The 27390-nt window shown below is 41.2% G+C and overlaps 1 pseudogene; it reads right to left on the minus strand.

Moving 5' to 3' along the window:
* Window positions 1–26959, minus strand: part of LOC149177578 (alpha-mannosidase At3g26720 pseudogene) — a 36548-nt pseudogene extending 9589 nt beyond the window's left edge.
* Window positions 26960–27390: the final 431 nt, after the last annotated feature.

Here is a 27390-nt window from a genome sequence, read left to right on the forward strand (position 1 = left end):
AATTTGATGTGTGTTTTTGCTTCCCGAGGCTTATGTCATAAGTCTATTTTGATTTGTCTTATTACCTCTTTGGACCTCTATATCAATTCTTGTTTCTAAAAAATAATCTGTAGGGAAGGCCATATTTCTATGATGGCTTCACTGGTTTCTGTCCTTGTGTTTTCTCTCGCTTGGGCCAAAGTTTGACCCATAACTAATTCAATCTAAAACTGCTCAATTTTGAGATTAAGTTGATGGGTTTTCGAGAACTTTGCCACATAAAAATTATCAATTTTTAATTTCTGTTCTGACAGTGTTTTGACTTGAGATTTTAACTTAACAATTTCTTGTTCCTGAATGGACAGATCGTCCATGGCTTTAGCAAGTTAACAAGGATATGCTTGTTTTACTATATGTAGTGCCAAAATATGAAAAGTAGGCGTGTGGGGGAGAAAAACACCCACAAGGTCGAAACTAAGCCCAACGCTAAAACCTTTCATTCAGTTGTACCCCTAGAAACTCATAATGAAATTCAACAATTAGAAATGCTAACAATTAGAGATAGGTAGGCCTTCTAAAATTCAAAGATAATGGATGAAATTGGGTAGTGGTTTCATAACCCTAGTCATACCAAGGGAAGGAAAAATAAGTACTTCAATGAATTATCATAATACTAGAAAATAAAAACCTTATTGGGAAGGGTTCTTACTGAAAAGAAAGCTCAAAGATATAATGATTTGCAAGTCTTAAGGATGTCATACATATCCAGAGAAACCAACGGATTTGTCTTGAGAGAAGGGATTCTTGGTGGTGAGCCTTGGCATTGCACCAAGAATGGTTCAACTCCCAAGTGCTCCTCAACTAAAATTATCAACCTAAGGTTCGTACAAACTTAGAGGTGATATTGTTATATGCACAGTAGATTGGATTTCACTCATGACACCCCTAGTCATGACATTAGATCAAAATTTCTTAGAGACCATTCCCCCTACTGAATTAAAATGAAAGCTTGTTGATGAAGGTTCAATTGAAAAAAAATTCTAGCTATGAAAGTGGAAATTCCACTAACTCAACTTGTATATGCTAACTAATCGATTCATGAAAGGACAAAGGCTTATCTACTTGTAGAAAGAAAGCTAGTTTATCTTGCAAAATTCATCAAACTACCAAATTTACTTGCAGAAAGGAAGCTAATTTATCTTGCATAATTCAACAAACTACCAATCATAATTGCATGTACCATCTACCTAGTACATACTTTCTTGTAAATCAATAACCTACTTGCATCATAGTTGTGATAAAAAAAACTAACTCTACTTTGTTTGTGTAGTGAAGAAAATGAATGGTTGGAGTGGCCTAGGAGCTTCCCCTAATCATCAACTCATAGTTGGGGGTCATTATTCATCTTGACTGAGACAGAGTTGCAGTGGGGATCAAAACGGATCAAGGAAAGTGGTACTACAGGCTTGCTACAAGTGGCTGCTACAAGAGGTTGTGTATTACTACAAGAGGGTCTGTAATGCTACAGGAGAGATTCCAAGTGGATTTTGAGGATGAGAATGATGTCTTGAGGGTATGGAGAGGTAGATGGAGGTTGAATAAAATGAAGGGAGGTTGGGTTGAAACCCTATACAAGCTTAGTACCTCTTAGGGGTCTGTCTTGCACTTGGATGAGTGCTCACAGTATACTAGGAAAAATGACTTATGAAACAGAGTTTTGGGACAGAATTTGAAGGTGGAAAGAGAATATTAAGGAGCTCAACATGGAAGTGTTAAAGGTGCCCTTCCCTACATATCAACACACCCTTACAATCAATCACATGCGTGCATCCATTTATCATTAACAAAATGAGATAACTTATGATGGAAAAGATGAATTGAATTTAAGTAACATCTAGCATATGCCATAACATTGACCTAATCACTAAAATGACTTCTCAGCTATAGAAAGAAAATGTAACACATGACAACTAACACTAATCTATTTCCAAGAAATCATAAACACAACATTTTTGGACTGTGGTTGTGAATCTTTCAAATCTTTCCACTCATTCTCCCATAAGAGAGGTGATGTAGAGGCTACAACCACACGTTTTTATAGATTAATCTCTAATGCAATGAAAGAATTTATGAACTGCTTGGAATCAAGAAGAAACATAAGTACGAAAATAGGGACCAAAGCCTCTGGGTTGGGCCCAAACCCAAGGGTCTCAGCCCTTTGAAACTAACTCAGATGTAACTTAAAATCCAACTTCTCATTATCAAAAAAGTGCAAGTCTCGTACATCACATAAAAGTTCAAAGTAACAATGTCAAGCTTCAAGCTCAATAGCTACACCTAGATGAACAAAAAATTGAATCCTAATGGGCTCTTATTATTGTTTATTTATACAAAATGGAAGTTCATAGAAGCTCCCTTGAAAGTAGGAGTGATTCCGTCATTGATCTAAAAAATGTTGGATCTTGTCCCACTTGAACTTCACTTGGACTAGGAGTCACTCAGCTGCCAATGAATTAGAAGTGGTTAGAGAGGATATTGTGATACCATGATCCATTTAGGGAGTTCAGGAGGTCGAAAAACCTCCTAGATTCTCTACTAGTTGTCTCTGTCAAGCCCCTGCATAGTAATAGCATAAAAAATGCTTCTTTTCCTGCATTTAAACCACATTAGGCCACATACTATGGAAAGCACCATTTACTCCTCTTACTACGCAAAATATAACAAAAAATGTGAATCAATGTGAGAGAAGGATAGTTTTAAGGCTGGAGGATGGCATATTTAAATTCAAAATGTACCTATTGATCAGACGCATCATCACCCCCCTAGTGAAGGTGTTTCTAATCCTCTGAGAAACTTAGTTATCCCTGTGAAACTCTTTCATGGCCCTGGTGGCCTCCATGACATCCCAAGGCTACTTAGATGGTGTGCCCTCTTTTGGGTAAAAACATGCATTGGTTTCTATATCTATATACTCTCTCTACTTTTCTACTTCATATATTCCTTCTTGTAATCCTAGTAGCAAGGGTGGAGTGAGTTTGAGTCCTATTCACATGATTTTCATCCACTACATGATTCTCATGTACAATGGTGCTCTCTACAAGGAATTCCTTAACCTTTTAGGAGAGTGATATTCCTTTATTTGTAGGTTGTGGGGTGAGGCATGCCATTGCATCTGGATGGCTTGCAAACTTTCTTTTCCTAGCATCCTAAATGTTCCTTCAAAGTGTAGAATGGCTTGCTCCTGGGTAGAAATGTATTTGGGTGCTAAAGAAGCATCATTGGAGATGAGGTTATGATTGCTAATGACAGCCTTAGGGCTCACTAGCTCTACCCTGATATACAATGGTTCCTTCTCCTCTTTTGCCATCACCTTTTTCACCTTCTCATCTCTTATCTCTTCATGAGTCATCCATGATGATAAATCCATCAACTGCATATATCCCAATCTTGAATTGGGATCCCAAAAATTCAGATTTTTCAAAGTGAGATTGTGCATATAAAATTTGGCTAATTTTGCCATGTCTTCCATGTAAGTTTGGTTACAAAACTCAATAAACTGCACGTAGTCTTGAAAATGAAAGATCCATATTGTGTTAGAGTTTCGATTTGGAAGTGCAACCACTATTCTTTGAGGAAGAGAGCATAAGACTTTGATGGATGCCTACATTGTAGGGCTTCCATAAAGAGACTTGCCATGGTAGCAAGTTGTGTTTCTTTCTCCTACAACCTCTCTCTCAAACTTGTGTTTTATGCCTATAGTTTCTCCTTCATCATAGACTCCCTCATTCTCAAATCACTTAACTCTTTTCCCATTTCAATGAAATTTTCTTCCCTGAGGGCCACATCTTCCACATTATTAGATTTAGAAATTTACATCCACCTGTGGGTTCTTCCTCTTTCTATCTCCAACTCAGAGAGGAGTGGGATTGCAAATTTTTCAAGGATAATCCTTCCTCTTTTAATAAATTTGTAGTAGGACCCCAAGTTAGGTTATGGGCAAGGCTCTTCGATATCTTGTAGGTATTTTCCAACTGAATTTTAGGTGGTGTCTTCCTTTTCGAGCTCTTTCTTGTGCTCTTGTAGCTTGCCTTGTTTTTCATGTAGCAGACTTTTCCCCTCCTGTAGCAAACCCTGTCTCTCCTGTAGAAAATCTCTTGTAGAAAACCTTGATCCTCCAATAGCTTCTCCTTTTATTCTTTCTCAAAGGCATATTTTTTCCTTGGATTCTTGAAGGTGACTGACCTAATGGTAGGCCTACTCACAAGTGTTATAGGTGACTTGGTTTTGGTTTCAAGAGGAGTGGCCTCTTTAATTTTTCCTTCACTGGGTCCTATTTCTTCCTTTTTTCATAGTGACTCATCAATAATTATAAGAGACTTTGTAGGAGTTTGTGATTCTCTTTTCTAATTATGGTGCTCTTCTTGGTTCTGAAATACATTTGACCTTGTCTTGATTGCTTCCTCTTGTGCTTCAAAGGAGTGTCCAATATAACTAATGTTGCAACTACTTCATGTTCAGTATCTGGAGGAGATAGATGATCCAGGTGGATATTGGTGGCCACCTACCAAATCCACTTGGACCCCCACCATTGTTTCTTTCATCTTTTCAGTTTCCTTAATTGTAGCCCAGTTTACTATTTTTAGCAGTTTTTCGGGACCTGAACTTCCGGAGCCGTTTTGAGGCCCTAAACGACATTTTTTGGGAAAATTGGGAGCAACATGGGTCCATGGACCAATGATGCTCTTCCCAAAGTTGTAGTTCTTGGATAGATATTTCTAACGAGATACTGTGCGCGTCAAACGAAGATCGTATGCCAAAGTTATGACCCCGGGAAGTTGATGTACCAATTTACACAAACAGGGCCCACAGTTTGGTGTTTCATCTTCTAGGGTTAGGTTTTGGAATGTTAAGGGTTTTCCATTGTTTCTCAAAAATAAATAGGCCTTCAAGCCTCATTGTAACACAGTTCAGAGGCATGTATGTGCCACATCTCTTCTCAGAGATAAGCTACCATTGCCCTAGCTGGTTTATTTCTAACTCTGTTTGTAAGCATATTTTAGTACTTTACATTAATGAAATGAAGTATTATTTCCGCTATATCTCTATGATTATGGCTATCTTTGTAATTTATTGCATTCCCATTTAAATATGGATCAATGGTATTAGAGTGGTTTTCTTTTTCTCTGTTTTTCTTTGCATGTCCCCAATGAGGTCGGATATAAGGAGTTAGGGCTTGAACTGGTCGAATCTTTGCAAGACCAGCCTCGTAAATCCCGATGGCCTCCCATGGTGGGTGAAAAGAAAGATGAGGGGGCAGGAGATCCTATCAAAATATTGCTCGAAGAAGCCCTCGAGCAACAAAGGAACGCGATGATGGATAGCTTCGCCCAGATCCTTCAGCGGCTACCCAGGGCTGATGCATCGGTTTCAAACAGCTACTGTGGAAATGCCACACCATTTAAGGTAGAAGTTAATTTTGAAATCCCCATATTCGAGGGTCAGATAGACACAGATGCTATCGATAAAAGGTTAAATCTGCTAGAGGGTTATTTTTCTGTTCATGATTTTTCCAGTCGAGAAAAGATTATTTTCGCTCTTCTCAAAGCAGCCCCCCACGTTAAGGACTGGTGGGAAATCGACTGTGAGCAGAAGGATGAAAGTACTGGCTCACTGTTTTCAGCTGCACCCACTTGGGATTCCTTCCGAGTGGCCATCAAGGGGCAGTACTACCCTGTTGGAAGCTATGAGGATCAATACATAAAGTGGACCATGCTGCGGCAGGGAAGGGACCACTCTTTGAATGAGTGTGGGTACACTTTGGGATCCCACAGTCTATCATCTCAAATCGCGACAACAAGTTTCTAAGTACATTTTGGTCCAGTCTCTGGTCGATGCTTGACACCAAACTCACTAAGTCCGTAGCCTTCCATGCTCAAACTGATGGCCAGACAGAGGTTGTCAATAGGATGATCGTACACATTCTGCGCATGTACAACTCAAAGCATCCACGCACATGGGACGAGAGCCTCCCCTATGTTTAGCACAGCTACAACCGAGCTCTCCACAACTCGACTGGCCACAACCCTTTTCAGGTGGGCTTGGGATTCCAGCCACTATGTCCCATTGATGTGGCCATGCCATTTATAGCTACTCACACAGATTCAGCTCATGTCCAGGTAATTGATTGATTGATTAAACAAAAAGCATATTTATCATTTTTCATTATATGCTCCAAATATGAATGGACAATCAAGCATGTAAATGGATTTCAAAGTCAATTAATTAACTTCCCCCATTCATTGCACCTCTTTACTTAACTAATTTCCCATAATAAAGTTCAAAGTACTCAAAAACCTTTAAGTCAAAGAGGCTCAGAGCATTTCTCTGACTTTTTGAGGGACCAGACCCTCGGCTCAAAGATTTATGGATGTCAAGCACTAGATTTCCCTCATAAAATTCATCCCCCCCATCAGTTCATTCATTTTCCTAATAAAACTCCTTTTCCTAAGGGTAAAACACTTTTTGCCTACGAAAAGAACTTTTCCCCATATAAAGCACTTTCATACCATAAACCCATAAAAATGCTTTACCCTAAGCATTAATGTAAATATGTGAAAAACATGTAATTCACAAAAAAGCATTGTGCTTAGTGTTTTTCCCTTTCTACCCATTTTTCATATTAATTACTAACTGTTATTAATATATACAAAATCCCTGAAAAACCCAATTTTCATATATATTTAATTCCCATGTATAAATTAGCCCTACCCCTTAGTTTAATTATAAACTATATTACTACCCATATCCAACAAAAATAAATAGCCCCGCTTTAGCCCTTAATCCTGCATTAAAGCACCTCGATGAGATTAAACTCTAAATTAATCTCATACCACCATAATTAAGTGCCGACCGGGCCCCCCACTAGTCTCCACACAACTTCTCCACCCGATCACCATGCGATCGTCCCCACTCCTCATCTAACGGCCCTTATCCATATCGGGCCAACCCGGTGTCCGCCCTTTACCCACCCGATAAAGTAGTTTCTCCCTAGCCCCCGGTGCCACGTGTCATCCGATGAATGGAATTGGGCGGCCCCTCCCGAATACCACCAAGCGCCCAAAAGCGGTGCGATATAAACCATTTATCGCCCTCCCGCTATGTGACAAATCAACCACTATTCACACCACACCTGCCAAAACCAACTTTTTATGTATAAATGCCAAAAAGCCCCAAATTGTTTGTTTTCACTGACATTTCATCTGCAAGCCTTTGTATGCATGCACGACACATGCGAATGTCGAAGTCGACAACCTACGTACAATTTTACTAAAAATATGCGGCAGACAACCCAGTCACCCTTGCAGCCTGTTAGCGCTTGAAATTTCACCTAGGCTGAGATAGACAAATCTCAAGGCTACATCAAACCATTACACCTCGTAGCTAGCCCTACGAGGAAGGAGAAGGCTCTCTCCGGTCAGACTCAAGGTATTTTCTCAATGGGGTGAGCAGACCAATTAGGATCAAAGATATTAGGCTAGTAAACTGATGAGGAGGGTTGATTTAAAGTTTTTGGGGTTTTTGGTGGCAATTGGAGGGAGTGCAATTCAGGGTGTGGGGATTGAGCTCAGTTTTTGCAGGTGGGTCTTTGGGGCAAGGAAGGAGTTTGTGCTGATGCCTTAAGCTGAGATGGATGATCAAGGAAGAAAGAGAGGGAGCTAAAAAGGGCAAACAATGACTTTGAATCCTCTTTAGACAGTGGAAAACATAAATATTAAACAAAATTGAAAGCTGAGCATGGCATGCATGAATTCAAACTTTATCACTTATTTTGTTTAATTAGCATCAATAGAATAAGAGATGGAACACATAAAAACACTTACAATTACAAGTAGGAAACACACCATCAACACAATAATCCACAAGAATCCACAATGATGTCTGCAAAACCCTGGCCTTCCTTTTCCTCAAATTGCAGAGATACAAGTAAAATATACAATAGAGCTTCTCCCTCAAGAGTCCAACCATGAAAATGAGCAAGAGAAGGCATAATATAGATCATCTAACTCCTTTCCCCACCTCTAGGGGTCGAGCTCAGCTTCCTAGGAGCAGTTTGAACTAATTCTAAACTGAGCACTAGATAATAGGCAGTCAAAACAACTTGCCTCTAAAACTTAGGTAACCCATCCATGCATTTAATATTCACTATTTACATCAAGGAAACTTCTAGAAGTGTTAAAGGAGAGTAAATGTATCCATGTGCCATGAAAATTACCCAACAATCCATCATTTACATACATCAAAAGTCAACCAAAGTAAAAACAGTGTTTTGCAGGCCGAAATAGTCAAAATGGTGAAATTTCCCTGAGTGGTCGCGCCCCTCCCTTGGAGTGGTCGCGCACATTGGCAGCTGTGTTTGAGGGCCTTCCTGGTGTCCAAATCAGGTGCAAGATAGCTTTTTGGAAAGGTCTATGAGTCTACTTTCCAACCCCACTGGAATTTCTGAATTTGGAGTTGATTTGACCCCTCAAAAGTCATTTCTCCCAAGGCAGCTTTCTGCAACTCAAAAAAGGGGCAGAAAGTCAAAATTTGCATGTATTTGGAGCTTTTGGAAGTCCAAATCTCCATAAAATTTTGAAGTCCATCCATAGGCAAGTGTATTTTTGCATGAAAATTCCAAAAATGTAGAGTTTTCCCCGTTCTGAGCTGTCCCCACGAGTGGTCGCGCACGGGGTGAGACCACTCCAATGGCCAAAACCTGTAAAATTCTCAAAAATGCCAAAAATGCCTCAAAACTCTCAAAATTTCTTGAGTTTGCTGCCAGGAGGAGGCTAATGAGTATCATGGTGAGTGAGAGAGGCCTCAGCCAAAATACGGAGCGGGTTGGTCTTCTTCCTCCTCTTGCGGGCCTCGGACAACTTCCTTTGGAGTATCTTCATTTTCGCCTTGCAAACATGCATTCTCGCCCAATAATGAGTTTTCATGTTCCGTAGCAGCCTTTTGTCTTGGTTGGCTTTCTCCAACAGTTTCTCCAAGCGAGCATTTGCCTGAATGAGCAAAGACTCCCGGTCAGCAGGCAATGGGTCCCCGGGCCTCCTACGGTTCAAAGTTCGATCACTGCGGATCCTCCATAGCTCATCAAGTTCTTTTTCTTCTTCTAATTGTTTGGTGCGCTGTTCTAGATAAGTGATGGTCCATTGAGCCATTTGGAGCTTTTGCTGCAACACGAGGTTCTCCTCCTCTCTCTGCCTGATAATCTCATAAAAATCTGAAGAAGGAGAGTGAGCGTCAAGGTCAATGAAATCATGATGTGTATCGCCAGCTCTCTCATCCTCAACCATGGGCTGCTTGCCTTCCCGTACTGCCTCTGCTGATGAAGAATGCGAGGCCCCTTCCACCTGGTGTGGAGATAGCACTCGCTGATCTGAAGAAGATGACGAGACCCCTTCCACCTGCTGTGGAGAAAATACTCGTCGAGCTGCTGCAAATAAGGTCCTAGGACCTCTCTGATAGGTGACCCGAGGTGGAGAAGCCACATGTCTCGGAACAATAATCTCGGGCTGGTGTGATGGACCTCCTGCCTCTTGAATGACCTCTGGCTTTGGCTGTGGCTGTGGTGGCACTGTAAAAACCTCATGAGAAATGAAGTCTGCCCATGGAATGCCCTGCTGACTCAACTGATGGGAAACAATGAGCTGAATGAGACCATGATGGCACAAACTCCTGTACTGCTGAGCTGGGGACTGCCTCTGAAACACGGACACCATCCTCTGAATATCCTGGAAGAAGTAAACCGGGATGTTCATCATCCTCACTCGGGTAAAGTGCATCAACAGGCGAATGTGACAAGCAAAGACTCGTGAAAACCTTCCCTCACATGTGAAGTAATGCATGATAAGCCGCATGATTGGAGCATACTCCTCTCGGAGGAATCTGAAAGGAAAGTTCCCTGACAAGTGATGTACGAATGCTGGCCTGACATATGGCTCAAAATAAACAAAATCCAGCCATTTGCGCTTTGGCCACACCTCACCCACATTGGGTATCCCGGTAGCCTCTGAAATCATCGCAGGAGAAAACACAAAATTCACCCCTGCAAGAGTAACCTCCCCATCATGAAGGCGCAAAACAAATAGCCGGGCCAACTCCCTGTGGTGCTGAATCTGGGCAAGCCTCTCGCAAAACTGGAAACATGACATGTACTAGAAACAAGTCACTGCCAATGGGCAAGCCTGTAATTCTGCTAAAGATGTGGGCTCTTCTCTCCTATGATGACCACCTTCGCCACCCCTACGAGGCCTCTGCTGTGCCTCAACCTCCGTAGAAGAAGACCGGTCATCACCTTGCTCATTAGTTTCAGTGGTTGACATGGTGTTATTGAGCAAGGTGGAGAAAATAGACAAAGTTGACTACTGCCCTGCCTGCAAAATGCTGAGAAGTATGCTGTTTTCAAGGGGAAAAAATCATGAGGGAAATGTTAGGGGAGGGACTTTTTCATAAGGAATGGGAATATATATAAAAACAGGGAAATTTTAAGGAATAATTCACAAAATGTCAAACATGTTATCTCATCTCTCATCATCGGGAAATCATTTGCAAAGAAATATCTTTATTAGGGAAGACATGTAATAGGGTCACCAAGGGAAAGGACAATACATTTTTCAACAGGGGGTAAGGGGTAGCATGTAATACAGGAGATGGGGCAGCACTGATTACTAGCATCAACAGATAGCTCTTAGATTTTGTCCTTTGACTGTACATTATTAGGCATACTCTGTTTTTCCAAGGGATTGATGTACTTTTGATGCTAAGGGGAAATAAGGAATTAATTTACATTTGTCATAAGGGGAGGAGGGCTTTACTTAACAAATTCAAAAGAGAAAGGAGATGTATTGCATCTAGGGGAATAGAAGGAAAAAAGATACATCGGTTTGGGTCTGAAAACACAACAATCTTCCTTTACAAACAGTATTTCAAGGCAACCTCTCCTTTAACAAATAGGTACAACTGTATTTACTTTGTTTTTGTTATGAATAACAGCCTCCTTTTCACTGTTTTTATGAGGACTATACACAGCAATAAGTTTCTTTTGTCTTTGCAATAACTTGGCTACACATAGTAATCTTTTTCTCTGTTTTTGTCTTTTTGTTTTATTATTGCAATTGCTCTTTCATTTTCACATCACTATTTGATCTTTGCTGTGGTTTTACATATTTTTGTAATGATATTGCTGCGGGGAATGAATTAGGGTTTTGGGACAGATTTGTATAGAGGGTTTAGGGTTTAGGGATGCATATGAGAGGGATTAGGGTTTTAGGTGTAGGGAATGGGGAATTGAGATTCATTCTTTGCAAATGAGATGAGATTGAGACACATGATGACAAGTGTAAATCTAATAGGAGTAATGGAGGGAATAAAAAGGAATTAAAAACCTTGAAATCAAACATAACCCTAGCAAAATTGCCTACAAGAACAAGCAATCACTTAACCTATTTCTCTTCATAATTTTGATGATAAAAATGCACAAACACAAGCTCATCATCCTTATTTTCAACATTCAAAACATTTGAGAGGCCTACCTCGAGCAATTTACAAGTTACAAGGCAATTTGAGTGAGTTTGGGTCGGTTCTGCAAGTTACAGCTCGAGTGGTCGCGCGCAGCTCGAGTGGTCGCGCCAGTGTAAAATTTGCACTGCGGAGGAGGGCTCGAGTGGTCGCGCACCGCCCAGGTGGTCGCGCACCCTGCCCGAGTGGTCGCGCACCAGAGAAACTCTCCAATTTCACTGCAATTCGACCTCCTTCACTATTTTCGCCCTCTTGCTCCTCTTTGTTAGCTCATAGAGGCATAATGAAATGTTTAGAGGGAAATTTAGCTCTTGTAGGTTGAATTTGAAAAAATTAAATCACAAAACCCACTCTCTAATGTTCTATTTTGGCATTCACTTTAACACTGTTTCTTGAGTTGTTTTGTCCTGAATTTAGCTTTTGAGGCACTTTAACTCCGTTCTTTTTGCAGGTTGACCATCTGATGGACTCTGGCGAGGAGACCAGGGTTATTGCCGGCATTTTGAAAACTTTTGAAATTTTCCTTATTTTTTGCAAATATTACATGACCTTGGGTTTAAAAACAGGGTTTTTAAATCCAAGGTATAAATGATCTGTACCTGATGAAAAATATCAATGGAACATATGTACAAACCTCCTTCTGGCTTGCTGGGCACTCATGGACCTTTGACTCGTGACCTTGCAGTGATTTTTGACCAAAAGCCTAGACCTAAGACTTGGGACCTCAAGACAAAAATAAAAACAAGTATGACCCAACCTCATTTATGATATGACCTGATCCAGCAAAGCCAAGAAGGGAACAAGGACCAGCTCCTCCATCAGTTTTATGGCATGCCTAATGGGATGCAAAACTGACACTGATGAGACACCTACCTATGCATATGCAAAGAGATTTTGATCACCGATGGAGGGCTCAAGACCGACACTAACATTGGCTCCAATGGGGATGGTAGCTCCTTGGAGGTGCCAAGAACCTTAGACCTCTGGGAGAGCAGACCAGTGCCTTATCCATTGGGCAATGGAGTCAACTTGTACAGACATGACCATACTCGAAATGAATTTATTTGACTTGGACTATAAATTGAAATTTTCAAAGGATTTTGACTCAAACAAACTAATTGTTGCAGAAAATAAACAACCTGAAAACTTCACACCAACCAATCCCCATCCTTAGAATTATAGCCTTCACCGCGGGCCCCAAACTAAGGATGAGAGATCAGTTCACACTTGCTGTAATGAAAGGAAAACGGTAATTACAATGAGGATGATTAGAGCAGCATTGCTCAAGCATGATATCTTTTCAGAAGCCGGCCATTCACCGACCCACCGGGACATTCATCACCATTCAACTCTTTGAGAATGAAAGCATTAGGACCACGATATGCAGCAATCTTATAAGGACCTTTCCACAAATTATCAAATTTACCGTGCTTACCTTTGTCCTCATTTCGGGCATCCCACCTCAAAACAACATCCTCCAGCTGAAAGTTTTCCGACTTTGCCTTCTTGTCATAGGTTTTCTTGATACGCTCTTGCAACCTTAAAGAATTTTGGAGAACCTCTTCCCTCGTTTGCTGTAAGTGAACCATTTGATTGATTCGCCTTTGCATTGGATCCGGATCCTCTCCCGCTTCTTGAAGCAATCTCGCGACCGGTACACTAAGTGATGTTGGAAACACTGCATCAATTCCATAAACAATCTCAAATGGCGACATGCCAATGGACTTCTTTTGACTCACCCGATCAGCCCATAATGCATTTACCAACTTCTTGTGCCAACTTTTCTTGTTAATTTCCAGCATCTTCTTGATAATGTTGACTAGTGACTTGTTTGATGATTCGGCCAGCCTATTGCCTTGCGGATGATAAGCGGTGGAGTGCCCCAAGCTGATGTTATACTTATAGCAAAAATCAACCATCTTATTGGACTTAAAAGCTGCTACATTATCTATGATTAATTTGAATGGATAGCCAAAACGTGACAAGATATTATTTTCAAGAAAAGAGATGATTACCGAATCTGTGGCCTGCCGAGTGGGAATTGCCTCTATCCACTTTGTGAAGTAATCAGTGGCAGTTAAGATCCATCGATGCTGCCCGGATGATGCTGGGTGGATTTCGCCAATGAAGTCTAGGCCCCACTGCTGAAATGGTGCACTGATTTCCACCGGTTTGAGAGGCAATGGTTGCAACCTTTGCTTCCCTTGGAATATTTGGCATTCGTGGCAGCTTTTCACTGCTTTGTATACATCAGAAAATAGGGAAGGCCAATAGAAACCAGCTCGCAAGATTTTATTGGCTGTAGTTTTCTAAAACAAATGACCTCCACAGTCGCCTTTATGGAAATCCTCTACTGTTGCCTTTGCTTCCTCTTCAACCAAACAATTCAGCAAGATGCCCCCGGGATCTTTCCAATACAGTGCTGATTTCATAATGCAAAACTTAGCAGCCTTTAGCTTTAATGTTCTTGCTTTGTTTCTTGACATTCCCGGAGGTGCGGATACATTTTGTAGCACATAAACTATATCAGCATACCAAGGAGAAGTAATAAAAATATCCGATACCTGAACCACTGAATTTTCTTCATCACCATCAGATAAGGCAGCAATCAAGTTGATATCAAGGGCATGGAGATTTGTTTCAGCCATCAATTTAGCGAGACCTTGTCCTTTAATCAGCTTGGTGGGCTTGATTTCAACATCATATTCTAAAAGAGCAGCAATCCACTTACCCCTCCTACCTTCCGGCTCCGTTTGTACCAAGACATCCTTTACGGCTGCACTAGGAACATATGCCAATACATGAAAGTTGAGGATGTATACCCGGAAATCTTTCAAAGCTTTAATCAGTGCCAACGCTTGTTTCTCAATGATGTTATAATTCAGTGCCCCATCTCTTATGATTCGGCTGAAAAATGCAATTGGCCTCTCAACTCCTTCTCTCTTTTGCATTAATACGGCTGCCAATGTATGCTTAGAAGCAAAAGAAAACAAAATGAAATCCTGAGTATAATCGGGGCTGATCAAGGTTGGGGCTGAAGACAAGATTACCTTGATTAAATTGAAAGATTTGACCGCCTCCTCGGTCCATTTGATCTCGCTGTCCTTCCGAAGCATATTGGTTATCTCTCTAAGGTGCTCTGCAAGGTTAGGAATGAAGCGGCGCAGAAAATTTAATTTGCCATTAAAAGATTGTATTTCCTTCTTGTTTCGGGGCTGCTCCAGTTGCTGAATTGCTTCCACCCGTGCAGGATCAATTCGAATACCATCTTTGGAAATGATATGTCCCAGCAACTTGCCTTCACCCATGGCAAAAAGACTCTTTTTTGGATTTAAAGAAATGCCATATTTTCTGCATTTTTGGAAAACTTTCGTCAAATGAAATAAATGCTCTTCATCTGATTTGGAAAATACGGTTAAGTCATCAAGATAAACAACTAAGAATATATCCTTTTCATTGGCAAAGGCCATATCCATAGCTCGATGAAATGTGGCACCCGCGTTCTTCAACCCAAATGGCATTTTGGCATAATTAAATGTTCCCTAAGGCGTAGTGAAGGTTGTCTTATCACGGTCATCTTCATGCACTAAAATCTGATTGTAGCCGGAGTATCCATCTAGCAATGACATCCTTGAGGCACCCACTACCCGCTGCAATATGTGGTCCATTTTGGGCAGCGGATAATTGTCCTTGAGAGATACTTTGTTCAAATTTCTGAAGTCTATGCACAAGCGTATTTCACCGGTCTTCTTTCTCACAGGCACTAGATTGGAGATCCAATCAGAAAAGCGAATAGGAACTATAATTCCAGACTTGTAGAGCCTATTTACTTCCTTCTCAATCAAAGGCAACAACTTGGGATTGATCCTCTGCAACTTTTGTCGAAAAGGATTTTGATTTGGCTTTATGGGGATAGTATGTTGAATAATGCTTGTATCATAGGTCCTTAAATCTGAATAATCCCAAGCAAACATATCAGAAAATGATGACAATAATCTAATGTATTGATTCTTTACCTTGAGCGGCAATGCTTTTGATAATTTCGCCATCTTTGGATTCTCGGCTGTCCCAAGATTCACATCTTCTACACCTTCTTCTGTTGGCATCAAAGTTGGCTTGCGAGCCACATCATCTTGATCAAAAAGTTCTTCTAAAGGAATCAGCCCTTTAGGAATATAGTTATCTTTCAACTGCAAAACATCCATTTGATTCACTCCTTCAGGCTCCAGATCTATTGAGATTTCTTCGAATTTACCTTCTCCATGCAAGAAGTCTTTGATTTCTTCGTCATCTTGGAAGACTTGCCAACACCTTTGATTATCCGGGATTGTAGGGCGATGCTTCACATAGATTTCGAACTTGTTGCTTGAATTCATTGGTATTTTCAAATTACTTGCTGCCTTGGCCAATGCATCCGCAACACCATTTTGAATCCGGGGCACACATGCCAAAGTATGTTCAGAAAATCTTTTCAGGATATCTAAAACAACATTTCTATAAGCTCTCATACGTGGGTGTTTGGCCTGAAATTCCCCTTTGACTTGTTTGATAACTAGTTCGGAGTTGCCATATACTGCTATTTTCTTTGCCTTTAACTTCAGGAGGATTTTCAAACCAGCAATAAGAGCTTCATATTCTGCCTCATTATTCGAGCAATCAAATGCTAATTTATAAGAACATACTCGTACCTTGCTTGGAACTCGATCTTGGGCTGAGAATGGACTTCGAATCCACACACCGATACCAGCACCATCGCTGCCCACTGCACCATCAAAATCCATAGTCCAAAGACCCTCTTCATCATCTTCTAGGTGCTGAAAATCTGATGTTGTTGCAGTGGCGATTTGCTGCCCATTTGTTTCAGCGATTGACATTATGACAACAGTCCTTTCTTCACTTTCCGTTCTCAATACTTCTCTGAAATTTTCTGCAATGCCTGGGATATCTTCTACCTGAACTAGCTGACTATCTATATCATTTAAATTTTCCGCAAACAAAACAAAAGATTCTAAATCTGTTTGTACATAATTTATAGGATGATTTACTGGCTTTTCCTTGCTAGTAATCATATACTTCATCTTTTGCTCTCGATACACTTTCCTCATTTGTCCAAACACCGGAATAGTAGCATATGAAAAATCCAGCTGAAGAGTACCTTTAAGCTTGGATCCCCATGACCTTGAGAGGAGCATGCCAAATCGTGGAGGAATGTCCGCCACTACCACATCCATCAACAGATTCTTTGCGGGAATTTGATCCAGACTAACAACCAAATCTTTAATTAAGCCAATACATCTAACCCGGCTGGAATCAAATGAATATAGGTCATGGTACTTTCGAGTAATATCAAGCCCCAACTTCTCCATAATTGCCTTGGGCATTAAATTATGTGACGCTCCCGAATCGAACATAGCATTATGAAGCACATAATCATTAATTCTCAAGCTGATATAGAATGGAGGAACCTCACTCTCGGGGGACTCACCATTTAGAGCTGGTCCAAAGATCAATTCCGGCTGGTCATCCTCTACGTTCACCGCATCTAACATTGGGTCAATGTTGAACAGTTTAGAAATTTGTGCACGATATGTACTGTTCTTCATGACTTCTGTCAATGGAATGGTCAATTTCAATTTTGCAACTTCATTCTCAATGCTGAATGCTTGACTCTTGTCACCTTCCTTTGCCAGATTGTCTCGTTTTTCTGCTCTATCTTTGGGTACATTTGATGGCTGATCCATCTTGTTTGCTGGAACTGTTTGAGTTGATGAAGGATCCATGATTTCTTTACCTTTTCTCTGTGGAACAGCAACACCATTCTTTGCCAAGTTTTCCGCCCTCTTTTGAATCGGATTTATGGGAATTGTCCGGTTTCTCAATTGCCTTTGCTGGCCTTGCTGAGCTGATAAAGCGTGTAAATAACCTCTTTGATACTCTTCAGACTCATCTTGAAGTACAACATCATTAGATAAAATATAGTGCTCATCTTGAGGTGTATATGCATTACCTATCAGCTCTTCTTCCTCCGTGATGTATGTGGGCAGATCATCGGGAGTGAAGAAGTGATTTTCTTCACCCACACCTTCACCCTCATCCTCTGATTCTTGAGTGACATAATTTTGCTGAAATGGAGGTTGGATTGGTTGCTGCACGGCCGCCTCTTGTGCTCGTGTTTCCCGCTGCTTGATTCTATATTGGGGTTGTTGTTGTTGACCTCTGAAATTTGGGTTTCGAACTTGAGGTTCCGGTTTGCCAAGACTAAGATTTTGGAGTGCCTTTTTCATCTCCTCAACTGTACGAAGAACCTGAGAAGTGGATGTTGCCTCTTCTTTGATTGTGACCTTCTTCTCCGCTTTCATTCTTGCCCTTTTGTCATTCAAATTAGCCTCCACACTGACTGCAATTTTCTGCATTTCCTCCAAGGTAGGAGGATCTCGGTCCCGCAGTGAGTAGGCCATCTCCGGATCGAAACCATCCGGGAACTTAAGCAATGCGGACTTTCTTGATGGTTTCAAATCATCGGGTATAGCGTTATACACTGAATTAAATCTGATTATATAGTCTTGAACCGACTCACCTAGATTTCGCTTGAGGTTGTTGTACTCGACATTGATTTGCAGCGGGTCTTTTCTTATTTCCCATCGGTCCAAGAATTGATTCTCGAGTGCTTCCAAGGTGGTGATGCTGTTAGCTGCCAACCCTCTAAACCATTTTCTTACTTCTCCGGCAAATGTTTGCACGAACAACCGCATGGTAACATCTTCTTCATCTAACTCATATAGATCAAAGAAAGTGGACATTTTATCGATATGTTGTTGTGCTGTAATACTTTGCGGAGTGCCATCAAACATGGGAATTTTGCTTTGATAGTTAGCTGGCATGTCATGAAGGTTAGCAGGCAATACAAGTGGGGCAAACCGGGCAGCCATTTTTCTTGGTAATGTAGGTCTTGGAGTAGCAGGCGGAGTAGGTGTGGCAGTATGAGGAGTAAGAGGAGGAGAAGTAGTATGTGAAACCGAAGGCGAAACAACTGTAGATGGGGGATGAGTAACTATGGGAGTGATGGCAATATAAGGGGGATTTGCCTGTTCATGCGCCGTGATAGAAGATCCAATATGACCAGAGATATTTTCAAGGAAATCAGCAAGAGTTGTAGCTTGTATACGTGTCTGGAGATTCCTCAAAATGAAATTTTCAACTAATTTATTATGCCTCTCAAATTCAATAGCAGCTGCAAAATCAGGATTAGGAACTAGAGTAGCAAGTGCACTTTCAGATTTAGCTTTGAACAACGACAACTCAAAACTTTCATCGAAATCAAGATCTTCAAGATACTCAAAAATAGCTGGGCATGAATTAGATCTGACAATTGGTCTTGGATCAGTAGCCAGCTTGTTTTCGCGAATAGACTAGGAAAGGAAAAACCGCTCAGCCGTATGGAAACTCTTAGCCTATCATCCGAAGCTTAGAGTCCATAATGATACTGGGATAAAGATGTCACTGAAGTGAGGGTTTCAGAAGCTCACGGAGATTGACTGAAGCAGCGTTTATCTACTAACGCTGATGTAAAACAAGAGCGTGTTCAAAGGCTACCTGGCGTAACTTCAGGCTCCATCTAAGACTTGCGAAACACACACATCAACACACAAACAAGTTTGTTCTCCCCAGTATGGTCGCCACTATGTTAGCGCTTGAAATTTCACCTAGGCTGAGATAGACAAATCTCAAGGCTACATCAAACCATTACACCTTGTAGCTAGCCCTACAAGGAAGGAGAAGGCTCTCTCCGGTCAGACTCAAGGTATTTTCTCAATGGGGTGAGCAGACCAATTAGGATCAAAGATATTAGGCTAGTAAACTGATGAGGAGGGTTGATTTAAAGTTTTTGGGGTTTTTGGTGGCAATTGGAGGGAGTGCATTTCAGGGTGTGGGGATTGAGCTCAGTTTTTGCAGGTGGGTCTTTGGGGCAAGGAAGGAGTTTGTGCTGATGCCTTAAGCTGATATGGATGATTAAGGAAGAAAGAGAGGGAGCTAAAAAGGGCAAACAATGACTTTGAATCCTCTTTAGACAGTGGAAAACATAAATATTAAACAAAATTGAAAGCTGAGCATGGCATGCATGAATTCAAACTTTATCACTTCTTTTGTTTAATTAGCATCAATAGAATAAGAGATGGAACACATAAACACACTTACAATGACAAGTAGGAAACACACCATCAACACAATAATCCACAAGAATCCACAATGATGTCTGCAAAACCCTGGCCTTCCTTTTCCTCAAATTGCAGAGATACAAGTAAAATATACAATAGAGCTTCTCCCTCAAGAGTCCAACCATGAAAATGAGCAAGAGAAGGCATAATATAGATCATCTAACTCCTTTCCCCACCTCTAGGGGTCGAGCTCAGCTTCCTAGGAGCAGTTTGAACTAATTCTAAACTGAGCACTAGATAATAGGCAGTCAAAACAACTTGCCTCTAAAACTTAGGTAACCCATCCATGCATTTAATATTCACTATTTACATCAAGGAAACTTCTAGAAGTGTTAAAGGAGAGTAAATGTATCCATGTGCCATGAATATTACCCAACAATCCATCATTTACATACATCAAAATTCAACCAAAGTAAAAACAGTGTTTTGCAGGCCGAAATAGTCAAAATGGTGAAATTTCCCTGAGTGGTCGCGCCCCTCCCTTGGAGTGGTCGCGCACATTGGCAGCTATGTTTGAGGGCCTTCCTGGTGTCCAAATCAGGTGCAAGATAGCTTGTTGGAAAGGTCTATGAGTCTACTTTCCAACCCCACTGGAATTTCTAAATTTGGAGTTGATTTGACCCCTCAAAAGTCATTTCTCCCAAGGCAGCTTTCTGCAACTCAAAAAAGGGGCAGAAAGTCAACATTTGCATGTATTTGGAGCTTTTGGAAGTCCAAATCTCCATAAAATTTGAAGTCCATCCATAGGCAAGTGTATTTTTGCATGAAAATTCCAAAAATGTAGAGTTTTCCCCGTTCTGAGCTGTCCCCACGAGTGGTCGCGCGCGGGGTGAGACCACTCCAATGGCCAAAACCTGTAAAATTCTCAAAAATGCCAAAAATGCCTCAAAACTCTCAAAATTTCTTGAGTTTTCTGCCAGGAGGAGGCTAATGAGTATCATGGTGAGTGAGAGAGGCCTCAGCCAAAATACAGAACGGGTTGGTCTTCTTCCTCCTCTTGCGGGCCTCGGACAACTTCCTTTGGAGTATCTTCATTTTCGCCTTGCAAACATGCATTCTCGCCCAATAATGAGTTTTCATGTTCCGTAGCAGCCTTTTGTCTTGGTTGGCTTTCTCCAACAGTTTCTCCAAGCGAGCATTTGCCTGAATGAGCAAAGACTCCCGGTCAGCAGGCAATGGGTCCCCGGGCCTCCTACGGTTCAAAGTTCGATCACTGCGGATCCTCCATAGCTCATCAAGTTCTTTTTCTTCTTCTAATTGTTTGGTGCGCTGTTCTAGATAAGTGATGGTCCATTGAGCCATTTGGAGCTTTTGCTGCAACACGAGGCTCTCCTCCTCTCTCTGCCTGATAATCTCATAAAAATCTGAAGAAGGAGAGTGAGCGTCAAGGTCAATGAAATCATGATGTGTATCGCCGGCTCTCTCATCCTCAACCATGGGCTGCTTGCCTTTCCGTACTGCCTCTGCTGATGAAGAATGTGAGGCCCCTTCCACCTAGTGTGGAGATAACACTCGCTGATCTGAAGAAGATGACGAGACCCCTTCCACCTACTATGGAGAAAATACTCGTCGAGCTGCTGCAAATAAGGTCCTAGGACCTCTCTGATAGGTGACCCGAGGTGGAGAAGCCACATGTCTCGGAACAATAATCTCGGGCTGGTGTGATGGACCTCCCGCCTCATGAATGACCTCTGGCTCTGGCTGTGGCTGTGGTGGCACTGTAAAAACCTCATGAGAAATGAAGTCTGCCCATGGAATGCCCTACTGACTCAACTGATGGGAAACAATGAGCTGAATGAGACCATGATGGCACAAACTCCTGTACTGCTGAGCTGGGGACTGCCTCTGAAACACGGACACCATCCTCTGAATATCCTGGAAGAAGTAAACCGGGATGTTCATCATCCTCACTCGGGTAAAGTGCATCAACAGGCGAATGTGACAAGCAAAGACTCGTGAAAACCTTCCCTCACATGTGAAGTAATGCATGATAAGCCGCATGATCGGAGCATGCTCCTCTCGGAGGAATCTGAAAGGAAATTTCCCTGACAAGTGATGTACGAATGCTGGCCTGACATATGGCTCAAAATAAACAAAATCCAGCCATTTGCGCTTTGGACACACCTCACCCACATTGGGTATCCCGGTAGGCTCTGAAATCATCTCAGGAGAAAACACAAAATTCACCCCTGCAAGAGTAACCTGCCCATCATGAAGGCACAAAACAAATAGCCGGGCCAACTCCCTGTGGTGCTGAATCTGGGCAAGCCTCTCGCAAAACTGGAAACATGACATGTACTGGAAACAAGTCACTGCCAATGGGCAAGCCTGTAATTCTGCTAAAGATGTGGGCTCTTCTCTCCTATGATGACCACCTTTGCCACCCCTACAAGGCCTCTGCTGTGCCTCAACCTCCGTAGAAGAAGACCGGTCATCACCTTGCTCATTAGTTTCAGTGGTTGACATGGTGTTATTGAGCAAGGTGGAGAAAATAGACAAAGTTGACTACTGCCCTGCCTGCAAAATGCTGAGAAGTAGTTGTTTTCAAGGGGAAAAAATCATGAGGGAAATGTTAGGGGAGGGACTTTTTCATAAGGAATGGGAAAATATATAAAAACAGGGAACTTTTAAGGAATAATTCACAAAATGTCAAACATGTTATCTCATCTCTCATCATCGGGAAATCATTTGCAAAGAAATATCTTTATTAGGGAAGACATGTAATAAGGTCACCAAGGGAAAGGACAATACATTTTTCAACAGGGGGTAAGGGGTAGCATGTAATACAGGAGATGGGGCAGCACTGATTACTAGCATCAACAGATAGCTCTTAGATTTTTTCCTTTGACTGTACATTATTAGGCATACTCTGTTTTTCCAAGGGATTGATGTACTTTTGATGCTAAGGGGAAATAAGGAATTAATTTACATTTGTCATAAGGGGAGGAGGGCTTTACTTAACAAATTCAAAAGAGAAAGGAGATGTATTGCATCTAGGGGAATAGAAGGAAAAAAGATACATAGGTTTGGGTCTGAAAACACAGCAATCTTCCTTTACAAACAGTATTTCAAGGCAACCTGTCCTTTAACAAATAGGTACAGCTGTATTTACTTTGTTTTTTTTATGAATAACAGCCTCCTTTTCACTGTTTTTATGAGGACTATACACAGCAATAAGTTTCTTTTGTCTTTGCAATAACTTGGCTACACATAGTAATCTTTTTCTCTGTTTTTGTCTTTTTGTTTTATTATTGCAATTGCTCTTTCATTTTCACATCACTATTTGATCTTTGCTGTGGTTTTACATATTTTTATAATGATATTGTTGTGGGGAATGAATTAGGGTTTTGGGACAGATTTGTATAGAGGGTTTAGGGTTTAGGGATGCATATGAGAGGGATTAGGGTTTTAGGTGTAGGGAATGGGGAATTGAGATTCATTCTTTGCAAATGAGATGAGATTGAGACACATGATGACAAGTGTAAATCTAATAGGAGTAATGGAGGGAATAAAAAGGAATTAAAAACCTTGAAATCAAACATAACCCTAGCAAAATTGCCTACAAGAACAAGCAATCACTTAACCTATTTCTCTTCATAATTTTGATGATAAAAATGCACAAACACAAGCTCATCATCCTTATTTTCAACATTCAAAACATTTGAGAGGCCTACCTCGAGCAATTTACAAGTTACAAGGCAATTTGAGTGAGTTTGGGCCAGTTCTGCAAGTTACAGCTTGAGTGGTCGCGCGCAGGGTTGGAGTGGTCGTGAGCAGCTCGAGTGGTCACGCCAGTGTAAAATTTGCACTGCGGAGGAGGGCTCGAGTGGTCGCGCACCACCCATGTGGTCGCGCACCCTGCCCGAGTGGTCGCGCACCAGAGAAACTCTCCAATTTCACTACAATTCGACCTCCTTCACTATTTTCGCCCTCTTGCTCCTCTTTGTTAGCTCATAGAGGCATAATGAAATGTTTAGAGGGAAATTTAGCTCTTGTAGGTTGAATTTGAAAAAATTAAATCACAAAACCCACTCTCTAATGTTCTATTTTGGCATTCACTTTAACACTGTTTCTTGAGTTGTTTTGTCCTGAATTTAGCTTTTGAGGCACTTTAACTCCGTTCTTTTTGCAGGTTGACCATCTGATGGACTCTGGCGATGAGACCAGGGTTATTGCCGGCATTTTGAAAACTTTTGAAATTTTCCTTATTTTTTGCAAATATTACATGACCTTGGGTTTAAAAACAGGGTTTTGAAATCCAAGGTATAAATGATCTGTACCTGATGAAAAATATCAATGGAACATATGTACAAACCTCCTTCTGGCTTGCTGGGCACTCATGGACCTTTGACTCGTGACCTTGCAGTGATTTTTGACCAAAAGCCTAGACCTAAGACTTGGGACCTCAAGACAAAAATAAAAACAAGTATGACCCAACCTCATTTATGATATGACCTGATCCAGCAAAGCCAAGAAGGGAACAAGGACCAGCTCCTCCATCAGTTTTATGGCATGCCTAACGGGATGCAAAACTGACACTGATGAGACACCTACCTATGCATATGCAAAGAGCTTTTGATCACCGATGGAGGGCTCAAGACCGACACTAACACAACCTATGCAAAGCTATTCAACCACTTGCAATCTCTAGCCACCTTGCTAAGGACCAATTCACCCCAGTTCCAGGTATTTAAACTAGAATTCACCAAATACCCTATCAATTTTGTATATATGGATGTGAGACCCATCTCCACGCCCCATTTGGACTTGGACCACCTTCCCTTTGCTGATAGAGATTTCTAGATAAAAGATATGACTGTTATAGAGCTCCTGCTCAAAATACATTGCCAAAGTAAGGACAAGTTCCTGAACCATGCTGATGAAATTGGCCTTTGGGAGTCAAATTTTCCCAAGTACCAGTTCCCCCAAGTCCACATTTTTCCTGAAATTGTACATAAGTGCTATGCTTGCTACGTCCCCAGTCACGGAACCATCATGTCTTATGACCAGAAAGTCCTTTTCACCATCACTCCTGAGTCCATCAATGAGATGTTGTAGCTCCAACCAAGGCCAAACCTAACTCCCCTCTCAATTAGAGACCTGTTAGACTTATATCCCAAACTCAACTCTGCAAGATTGGCCCAATTGATCCAAAACTTCATCATAGAAGAGAGGTACACCCCCAAAGACCCCCCTCCATATGTAGCAACTATATTTTCTCCTTGGGGCCGAAATATTGTATCCATGATATCTTGTGTTTTGGATTACTCCACAAGTGAGTACATTGATGAAATCATCCTGGCTTTCATGTCCATCTAACCCCCGGACAACCTCCTACAACTATTTATGACTTTTCCACATTCATAACTAACAGAATGCATGAGCAATTCACAAGAATGGGAAATGAAAGGGTTTTCAAGTACTCCTCAGTTCTATACCACATGTTTTTATATTATCAATCAGAGAAATTCCCATTCACCCTTCAAAAGCTGGACACTAAGGGTCAGCCCAGGTCAGTCATTTTTTGGACCCCATTGATTCATTGATACCAATCTCCATACTCTTACTTTGATTTTATTGATTTATTTGTACACCCAGTCATGACAATGTTGACTGGAAGCCCTCCTCCAAGGATTAGTCCAGAAATAAAAAGAGTCCTCCAATTATCTAAATGAGATAAATTTTGTAAATGCCAAGAAGAAGGCCAATTTCAAAATAAAAGACCAACTAGGCCCCTTCATATGCAACTCTATAGAGGCTAGCCAAGAGGCAGACCTAATATTACAAAAGATGAAGTTCCAAAGAAGTTTTTTCTGGAGATATAATCCCTTGGAATTCATCACAAAGAAAAGACAAAAGGTCAAGCTAGGACCTTTCATTCACCATCCCATACCTAAGATAGAAGCTTATGCAAATCAAACAGAATGGGTGGAAGGTACCCTAATAGACCAAGACAACACTAGAGTATATATTGAGAATGCTCTTATTGATTTAGAAAAGCAGCATGATGGTAGATCTTTTTTGCTCGTACCAGGAAAACCAGAAACTACCATGAGCACTCCTCTAGTCATGCAGACTCCTCAAAATGAGGAGAAGTCCCAAAAAAGAAATATAGAAGGAGCTTCCACCTCAGGGATGGTGACCTCTGATTTACAACAGGAATCAAACAAGAGGCAAAGGCTAAATCTAGCCTCTGAGCAGGAATACACTGAAGGCTTAGCTGAGATCACCAATATAGAAGCAGAAAGAAGCAGGCCTGCCACTCCATCTGGAGGCATGCAAGAGCCTTCCACTTCACAAACATAGGTATTTGAAAGGCAACTCAGTGTGGATGTATCTTCCTTCAGAATGCCTATAGACAAAGACCAAGACATCAAGGAAAGATATAAAGAAATCAAGGCTAGAAATGAGAGGCTCAAAGCCCAAACTTCTGCTCAATACCTGAAACTCACCCATAACAATCAAACAAGGCTAATGTCGGCCTTTGACATTAAGGAGGGGAAGCTGCAGATGGCCTTTGCAAAGCCTACAAATCAATAGCCAAGAACAACCTCAGATTTCAAGAAAATTGATTTTGAAGTGCTGGCAACAGATATCCATCCCATAGACCAGATTAAGTTACACAAGAAAATAGGGGAGATGATATACTCCACTTTGACTAGAAAGGCCATAGCAGCCCACCAGCTACAGAACTCTTTGAATAATATCTCGGCTCAATTCCAGTTAGAGAAGGCCTCCTCACAAGCCAAGGGCACTAGGATCAAGTCCTTAGAGGACTTAGTAATGGAATTGGGACACGATCCCAAGGATATAAAAGCTGCAGAACACCTTATTAAGAAGAAGAATGATGACATAGCTGCATTGAAAAAATAGCTAAAGATATCCCAACTACTTCATCCACAAACAATAGAGCTTCTAGAAGCTCAACAAGGACATGAAGAGCTCATGGACTTAGTCCTCAAGCTGAATGATCAACTCAATGAGACAGAGAAGGATTTGGACACTTTAATTCAATCAAAGCGAAGTGACTTGGCCACAACTTCCAGAACTGTCATCCCCACATCATCCATAGCAGTTCCTTCTACCCTGGCAGCATCACTGGCACCTACAGTTCCACTTGTAATAGCCTTGCTAGCAAAAATGGAATCTACATCAATAGTAGGTACATCAGGAGAGAAAGCAGCAGAACTTGTGAAAGCCATGGAAGAGATGTCTATCCAGGCTACAGGGATGAAAAAGCTAAAGGAAAAAGTGTCAATTTTGGAAACAGACTGCAAACTTTCTCGACTAAAGTAGAAAGAAGAAACACAAAGGGCCCATAGAATGCGTGAGAGGATCAAAATCCTAGAAAAGGATTTATGTTGGGTCCCTATAATACTAGTGATTACCCCATTACTATTGTAGTTATACCCCTTATTTATATTGTTGTGCCCCTATTACCCCCATATTGTTATTTCTGTGCCCCATAGAATCCCTCTATTGTTATTTTTGTGGCTTTATATTATTATTGTTAGGTCGGTTGGATTATATTGTGACTCCATAGACTCCTATATATAGAAAGGAGGTTTTGTCATTTGAATCATCCAAGAATCATTCATTTATGTAATGTAAAGGAGGTTTCCCCCTCGATGAG

The sequence above is a fragment of the Pinus tabuliformis genome, chromosome 4_1 (genome assembly GCF_031772625.1).
Source record: "Pinus tabuliformis cultivar Carrire ecotype Pingquan chromosome 4_1, CPIR1, whole genome shotgun sequence".
Lineage (NCBI taxonomy): Eukaryota > Viridiplantae > Streptophyta > Pinopsida > Pinales > Pinaceae > Pinus > Pinus tabuliformis.